This window comes from Olea europaea, chromosome 10, assembly GCF_002742605.1.
Source record: "Olea europaea var. sylvestris chromosome 10, O_europaea_v1, whole genome shotgun sequence".
NCBI classification, from domain to species: Eukaryota; Viridiplantae; Streptophyta; class Magnoliopsida; order Lamiales; family Oleaceae; genus Olea; species Olea europaea.
Genome location: NC_036246.1, coordinates 20,002,183 through 20,011,916, shown reverse-complemented (window position 1 = coordinate 20,011,916; position 9,734 = coordinate 20,002,183).

The following is a 9,734-nucleotide window of genomic DNA, read 5'->3' as shown; positions in this document are numbered from 1 at the left end:
GCAGGCCCATAAAATGGCAAAAATTAAATCAACCATTCAACACATCCACATAGTCAAGTTCATAATCATCTATAAATAGACATTCATCACATAAATGTTTCCTATATAATATCTAATATTACATGCAATGTCTCAAGAATCTAGCAATTTTAGTCGTCAAAACTCATTCAAAATATGAATCGAAATAAATAAATAAATAATTATATTGATTAATTAACTTAATTGACGGGCCTATTTAATTAAAATCAAATTTTAATTAACATAATATTAGAGTCCAACTCTAATTAAATGGAATTAAAATTAAATATTTAAGTTAAAATCTAATTTTAACAAAATATAAAGTCGTTAATTTTAAATATAATTTTAACATTGGACCAATTTAAAATATGGGTCAAGCCCAATTAAAAACACAAGTTTAGAACCCATTTTAAAATTTAAATTCAAAACACCTTTTTGAGATTTACACATTGACCCAAATTTAAAATTAAAAGCTCGACCCTACTAATTTAACAAATTGTAGAATAGGTCCATGATTTAAAATCGCAAATTTGACCCCATTTTCATAATTACAGGAGGACCCTTGAGATTTCATAAATTTCAGAAGAGGCCTCCGTTCCCAATCAGAATTCAAACCCTAAACCTAAATTATTTATTTATTTATTTGGCTGGCCACACAACCAAAATGGTTGGCTCTTATGGCCCCACATCCAACAGCGGCATTGCAGGCTGCGCTTGCCACTGCCAACAACGTAGCAGCCACCACCGCGATGGTCGCTGCAGCCCGCCAGTAGATCCGATTTAAAAAATATTTTTTTTTACAAAACCAATTTTGAGTATTAAATTAAATGCTACAATTGCTAGATTTAGGAATAAATATGAGTAAATCAACTTTTGATTTAATCAACATGTAAATCAATTCCTAACAAATATAAAGTTGGCTCTGATACCATCATTGAGAATTTACTTAAACATGCGTAGCGAAAATAAAAATAGTTTCAATTCCCACAAGGATTCATCTTTGTATTTAGACAGGAATTTTGATAAAAGTTGAACCTTTTCTTGAATCTACAAACTCCCTTGCTTTATCCTTGTTCCAACAATTTGGATTTACCTCCCACAACTGTCCAATTGTTCAGACTCCAATAAATTTCACACAGAGAACAGATTGCAGCCACCAAGGTTTTTCTCCTCTTATACTAGAAATAATTATGAGAAAATCTCTACGAATTGAAAACCTTAGTCACGTATTTATATTAGCCCAAACAGACTTGGCCTGATCTGGTCCAATATTTAATTAACTCGTTTAATTAATTTCGGTCCGTAAATTAATTAATTCGGGCATATAAATAACCAACTAAATTAATTAATTTATCCAACGATTGTTAAATTAATTAATTGACAAATTACAATCATTCAATTCTCTTTTGTGTACGATCCATCAGGTTCCCGATTACGATGCCTAACGACGTGAAATATTATTTTGATCTAATCAAAATTGATAAATTAAAACACCCTTTTAATTTATCACAAATTCACACTCGACGTCCCAAATTAACATCTAGCAATGTGTTAGGGCAATACATGTGACAAGAAATATCATGTGATATGACAAAACCAAATTTGTTCGTTTACCGTGAAACTATAATCCTTTTGTCAATATGATCAAATTAATTATGAGATATGAAAGTCTGTCAATCTCGATTATCGATCATATCTTGCATTCTACAATTACGTCAATATGAGTGCAAAACTCCTTTTCGACTTATGAGTATACATTTGCCAAGGATTTCGTTATTGACTAATTGAACGAAATACAGATCACAATCTCTTACTATCTAAGAGTGAAGAATTCTCTATTGGTCATTCAAAACCTTCATATGGCTCTTGACATACCCGAACAATATCGTATTAGTGGCGTTTGGCAGAGCAACATCCAACACCGTCAAAGTATTACTGTCCTCATACAAGGTACTATGACAACCTCAAGTCAAAGGACCAATTCCACTACCGAACGTTAGAAATTAAACACTGATACTCAGATAGTTATCCATGTGGAATCTCTTTAGCGGGTCTCCAATGTTTTGTTTTATAACAAAACATCCACACGTTTATTTAAGTGTCTTCACACTTTAGCTTGTGACTTACTTCACAAGTAAGAAACGCCACACTCGATGGTCTATCCGTAATAATGATATCCATATCTCGTTATTACTTACGACGGTGAATTAATCAAAATCCAATCATATGTAATTTGCATATCACAATCACAACTCCTTGTGATTAATATTATTTATCAGAATATTAATTTAAATAAATAATAGATTTTGCCAAAAATAAATGCATTAATCATATTAAAAGTATTTACAACCTAAATCGATTGGATCTAGGGCATAATACTCACATTGTCCACGTTGTCCCAACAGAAAAAGAGGTCAACAAATTAGCACCATCTATTAGAAGTCACACTACAACCATGAGCATCCTTATGGAAAATGCTAGTTGTTAGAAGGTTAGGCATCCTTTGAAAAATGATTTGTTCTTACAAAAGGACAAGAAGAAGCCCCAAAAGTTTGAAAAATTTGAGTATTTTGGATTAACAAAAGATGAGTTCTGACCGTGACATTCGTCCTAGGAGAGTAAGAGAAAATGCTAACAAAGCTTCGCTAGCAGCTGTTTAAGTACCTCAGCGTCGACCCCACTACCATTACATGCATGGTGGGATGCAAATGGCCGCTCAACTTACTGGGGAGATGTCCACTATAGTAGCTAATATGTGAAGCAATACCAACATAAATTTAGCCATGCAAGAACTACTAGTGCTGATACAAGACCATGGGGTCATCTAATCCCCCCCTTATGTGCCTCCAGAGCCATATCCACAGGAAGATGAGGTGCAGAGCCAAATGGCCTCATCTTTAAAGAATACTAGGAGAATCAATCCCATGGAAAGAGAAGTATGAGTTGATTTTTTCTTACAATTATGCTTCAGGTCGACCCAGTGAGGTCCCATTTAGCAAGAAATGCAAATATCAACGGAAAAATGGGCCTAGAAGGTCTAGTAGTGTATTTGACAAAATTAGCCCAGTAGAACCGAGGCACAGTCAACCTCAGTAATCTCCAGCACCTCGAAACAAGCCACAGACCCATCTCCTTCAACTTGGCAACCGGAGGAAATGCAAGAACATGCCTCCCGTGTTGGCTAATCTCAAAATAAGCGTCAAATGAAGAAAGAAGGTCTGAGAATCAAGCGGGCCCATCCAATCCACCACCAAGGTATCAAGCCGATGACAACAATAATTTAGATGATCCCAGCAATCTAGTGAACTAGATGATGATGATGAAAATTTACCCTTTTTACAAGAATTGAGAAATGCACCAGTACCAAGCTAATATGTGATGCTGAAAATGCCTAAGTATAATGGGAGAGGGGACCCAACTAAACATCTGAACAGCTACATAACTCACATGAGCCTACGAGGCTCCTTCCCAATTGTGAAATATAGAGCTTTCCACCTGACCTTGAGTAGGGCGGTAGAAATTTGGTATAGTAGACTACCTCCTAGGAGTATTAGGTATTTGCCAGAGTTCAAAACCATGTTCTTGAAGAGGTTTACAGTGAGCAAAGAGAGAGAGAGAGAGAGAGAGATGTTCCCATTTAATGCCTCTAAGATAAGAGACAGTAACGTGGAAAAGTTTGAAAAGCTTTTTATCTCGATTTATTGATGAGATGACGTATTGTGTGCAAGTTACTAACCGCGAGGCCTTCTTAGCACTGCAAAGAGGTTTGAACACGAACACCCTATTTTAGAGGGATGTACAAAGTCAAGACCCGACTACGTACAATGTATTGTAGGAAATGATGAGGCGTGAGATCATCAATAAGGAGTTGATTGACCATACAAACAGAGCTAGTAGAGGTTTTCAACCTCAACAAAGACAGTATGGGAGAGGACCTACCTTCCATTTAATAGATCACCACTGGAACCAAGTTGGTAACGAGATTGCTCCCAACTCGAAACAGGCACTTGCTACAGCCGCTTCAAACACAGTACCTACATTAGCCAATGAAGACGTCACTCCTGAGACCAATGTACAATAAACAGAAGCAAGACAATAGGCCCCTCAAAGGAAAAGAGGCCAATGATGAGGTTCGGGACCTATAGGTAAGCCAAATCCCCTCGAATATTGTATTTACCATCATTTCTATAGCCATGATACGGCAAATTGTAGGGATATTGCCCGATAGCCCAGGCGAGTGAGTTATCAAGATAAAAGAAGATATGATTTCCCTCAAGGGAACAAGTCCCAATCGTGGCAAGATTAGCTTGCTAAGCTTGAGGAGGCCATGCTTCGCCACTGGAAAGTGTCCTCGGTGAAGGTGAAAGCGTGAAGGACATATTGAGAACCAAGCTAATGTGGAAGATGCCCCAATCCACGAAATCAACACCATCTTTGAAGACCCCTATGTTGGAGGTAAAACAAGAAATTCACAAAAGAACGACCAAGAGAGAGCTCTCCACTGACCAGCTACATAGAGGATGGTAGTTCCTGAAGGAGTCAAATACCATAGATTGTATTCACCTAGGAAGACGTAGAGGGTATTGACTTCCTACGTTGCAATATCTTTGTTATAAGGGGTATGGTGGCCCGAAATGGGCTAAGGAGCAGTGAGCTAGTCTGCCGAAAGCCAGTGTGAATGTTAGTAGATAATAACAACTTTGTTAACATTTTCTTTGAAGCTATCTTTAACAAAATGATTGTAAACCATGAGCTAATTCTCATCACCATCCCATACACTGCTTCACCAAAGGCAGCATCACTCCGAGGAAAAAAATAACACAAATGGTTGAAATGGAAGAGTCATCTCAAATAAGTTCGAACTTAATGGAATTCTTTATAGCGAATAGTAGGTCAACCTATCATGGGGTCCTATGAAGGCCTACTTTAAAGGATTTGGGATATGTGATCTCTATCTACCACATATGCATAAAATTCTCGACTGAGCAAGGAATAGCGATGGTTATAGGTGAATAAAGAAGATCTCGTGAGCGTTATTTGAACTCGATTAGAAATGCAGAACCTAGTGATGTCAACGTGATAATTAAAGACATGAAAATGTTAGATATCCCGGGCTAGCAAGGTCTCGAGCAAGAAGATGTCAAGATGGTGGATATCTCCAAGAAAGCGTCCATTCTTGATGAATTAGACCCCAGGCCATCAAGCACGAGTCCCAAGCAGGCCCTGTGGAAGAACTGGAAAGTTTTATGGTATACCCCTCGGGCCCTACAAAGGGGCTTCAAGTAGGAAGAGGCATATTCCTAGAGATAAAAAAAGAGCTCAAGGACTTCCTACAAAGGAATCTTGACGTCTTTTCTTGGACGACGAGGATATTGTGGACATTGACCCCAGGGTAAGCTACCACCATTGATGAATTAGACCCCAGGCCATCAAGCACGAGTCCCAAGCAAGTCCCGTGGAAGAACTGGAAAGTTTTATGGTGTACCCCTCGGGCCTTACAAAGGTGTTTCAAGTAGGAAGAGGCATATTCCTAGAGATAAAAAAGGAGCTCAAGGACTTCCTACAAAGGAATCTTGACGTCTTTTCTTGGACGATGAGGATATGGTGCACATTGACCCCAGGGTAAGCTACCACCACTTGAAAATTTACCCCATAGTCGCCTTGCATAGACAAAAGAGAAGGGCTCCTGACTTGAAAAGATATGAGGCTCTAAAAGAAGTAAAAAAGAAAGGGTATGTTCCTGAAGTCAGTCTCCAACCCAATTTTGGTGAAGAAACACAAAGAAAAGTGGAAAGTGCGCATTGATTTTTCTGATCTCAATAAGGTTTGCCATAAGGACAGTTTCCATCGTCCACGTATAGACCAATTGGTAGACTACATGGATGGATATGAATTGCTAAGTTTCATGGAAGCCTACTTGAGCTATAATCAAATTCCCAAATACCCAGTAGATGAGGAAATCACATCTTTCATCACCGATAGGGGTCTTTACTGTTACAAGATGATGCCCTTCAGGCTAAAAAATGTCGAGGCCACCTATCAAAGGTTTGCTAACAAGATATTCGTGTTTTGAGCATGTTATCCACATAGACCTCCATTTTTCCACGAGCGGCTTGCCTCAAACTCATTGGAAAAAGCAATGGAGGTCTATGTGGATGACATGCTCATCAAAAGCTTGAGGCAAGCCGCTCGTGGCTCGTGTTTTGAGTGACAATTTCGGTCACTTTTTCTTGGTTCAGTGAACAGTCACTAAATATTTGTTTTTGTTTTTCCTTGAATCTCTTCTCTATAAATAGTCTAATTACCCCAATTTTTTTTAATAATTCTCTCAACTCTCTTTCTCTCAATCTCTTTTTGTGCTCAATAGCCTAAATTAGTCAATTATCTATAATTATACAATAAAAATTCATTTTTACATTTCAATTATTTAGTTTCAATTCATTCATTTCTCATTTCTCACACTACAAACTCATCATTTTAATTCATTCTTTACTCAAGTCTTGGTACTTACGTCTTACTATATTATCTATACTTTATCATCACAATTCATGAATTGAAATGGATCCATACTCATTTGTCGAGGGCTTGTTTGGTGTCGGAGGCGAATCACCTATGACGCCACAAAGTCAATATCGGAATCAATTTCTCAGTCTAAATGAAGTACCAATTCCTGAAGATAGTTCAAATTTGGGTGCGGAAAGAACAATACTCCAATTGATTTGGATGATGTTGATGTTCCCGAAACTGAAGCGGAACAAGAGGGGGAAATCGAATTAGACATTTCCAATGCTAGAGGGAATCGAAAGGGAAAAAGGCAAAACATTGGGATCACTTCAAATTGATATCAATGGGTTGTGTTATCGATGGAGTCCCAGATTCCAAAGCAGTATGTAACTACTACTAATAACAATTGGCATGGCGAAAAGGAATTGGTACTATCCACCTCAACTATCACTATTAAGCGTGTGCAACAAAACATGGACTTCTTCAAGTCGGTCAAACACATCTGTAATTTGGTAGTCCAAACACCAATTCTACGACTTCACTCCTCACCATGTGGATGTATTCAGAGAGAATGCTCGAATGGAAATGGTGAAACTTGTTGCTAATGCTGAGTTGCCACTTGTAATAATGGACAACTAATATTTTGTCTCATATTTGAAAGAATATCTTCAACTGAGGTACATTAGGATAAGTCAAAACACTCTTCATTCAGATACAATAGAATATTTTCTTCAAATAATACTACAATTGATTTTGGATTTGTGAAAATATGAGGGTGTTATATCTTTACTTCGGATAGATGGGAAGTGATTAATAAAATAGCATATATAACTGCAACTGCAACTGCACACTACATACACTTTGGTGTATGCATAAAAAAAATTATTGCTTTTAAAATTATAGAATTCCCTCATAACGTTAACAATATATATAATACGATGAAGCCTATTATTAGATAATATCGTTGTGAAAGTAAAATTCATTCTTTTACATTCGACAATGCTAGTGTTAATAAAGTAGTTATCAATAAATTATATAGGGTATTGCAGCCTAATTTCAGTGGTTATTTGTTTTATAATTGTTGTGTGTGCTATATTTTAAATTTAATTGTGCAAGAAGGTTTGAGACATATTAAAAATGAAATTCAAAGAATTAGGAATGAATTAATATATATATCACGATTTCCTTAGCAAACAACAAGCATTTGAGAAATTTTGTGTCGAATTTGGGGTGACAAATGCTAAAACATTTGTTAGCAACATAAGTCATAGATGGAACTCCACTTACTTATTATCAAAGTCATGCGAAGGTTTTGAACATTTAATAACTAAGTTTTATAACAATAGGCATATTAGAAATGATGACGACACCGTTCTGAATGAATTCGATTGACTTTTAGCTTTAATAGTTAAAAAATTTTTGACAAGTTTTTATGATAGTACAAATATTTTATCTGTAGTTTACTATCTCATTATCTATATGGTGCTCGAAAGTGTTTATATAATTGCAAGAAGATTTCATAAATACAAAAATAACCCCGATTTTAGTGCACTTATATACTCTATGGATTTTAAATTTAGAAAATATTGGGAAGACTTACCTATGTGATTTCCTTTAGCATGCATCATGGACTCCGAAATAATTTATTAAGAACTAAATATGTAATTGCAAAAATAACCTCGATTTTAGTGCAATTATATACTCTATGGATTTGAAATTTAGAAAATATTGGAAAGATTTACCTATGTTATTTCCTTTAGCATACATCATGGACCCCCAATATAATCTATTAGGAACTAAATATGCAATTGATCAAATTTCAAGAGCTTTAACTTTTAGTGCACATGTATAGAAATTTAGAATAAACTTTATGGGAAATGTATGAAGAACGAGTGGATACAAATATTAGTCGAGTACCCTCTGCGCCTACTCCTTCCACTGAAATTGAAGAAGATGACGCTGAAATATTAAATTTATTTGAAGCAATTAACACGTATAAGTAACGAGCCGAGCTCGTGAGTAAAAGGGCCAAGAGCTCAGTCCAATACCATCCCTATGAAAAGTTGATGTTACCAAATTAACTCTCTAGTTTCAAACATTATAATTCTTGTTTGGTATTGCTTTTAAGTATTTAAAAATAGTGGATTCTACTATATGTGTGGACAAATAATATAAAAGCTATATACCCATCCAAATGTGTAGATAAATATAGATAAAAGCTAAGGGTCCCGCACAATATGGAGATAAACATAAGAATAATGCTATGTATCATTAAGACATCTTGTGAGGCACAGAGGTAACAGTATCTAACATTAAATGGTAAGGCCCATTAAATGTGGTGTTATGAGATTCATTTAATTGGGACCTACCATTTGCTTCTACATAGGATGAATTTTTAGCACTAATGGTGCTAAACAACATTACTCTATACATAATGTTTGACTACGATCACATTTGATAGAGCACTATGACTTTTTTTCTATTAAGCTTACATTTTCTTTTGAAAGATTGCTAGGCTCTCGTGGCAGCATGGAAAGGAGCTTGTAACCAAGGGACGAACAATGCCTCGGTTACCATGCCACAGGGGAATACTTATTTGGTGAATCAAATCGAGTATGGTGTACGTGCAAAATTTATAAATTTTGTTTTAATATTTTTGACAATTCAGATTTGATAAGTTGAGATGACTTAAAGTAGATCCGTGAGTGTCAAAAAAGGAAGTGAAATATAACAGGCATCTAAAAAATCAATATTATAAAATTTATCCTAGAGTATTAAGTGCAGGTGATGTGATTTTATTTTATTTTATTTTATTATTTTTTTAACTTGTATAACATGCTAAAAGTAAGCAAGTAAAAAAAGTGAGCAATTTCATTTGAGCGTTAAAAAAAAGGTACTTAAGCCTTAAAAATTGTGGAAATGTTGTGAGGAAATCAATTTTACATAGAGAATGTGCGATTGATAAAATAAGTCACTTTGTAAAAGATATTTAAATTTATTAATATGATAATTAGTCTTACCAGTTTGAAATTACATTTACCTTAGCAATAACTTTTTAAAAATTTTCATACTTGTTAACACTAATTAGATAATTCATGTTGGACTTGGATAATGAAGGTAGTTCCAAATTATTAAGAGTATTTAATCCAACAATAATAACAGTTGAAGTGATAACATTGGGTTTTGCTTGTCCATGCTGATTTTGGTTGTTT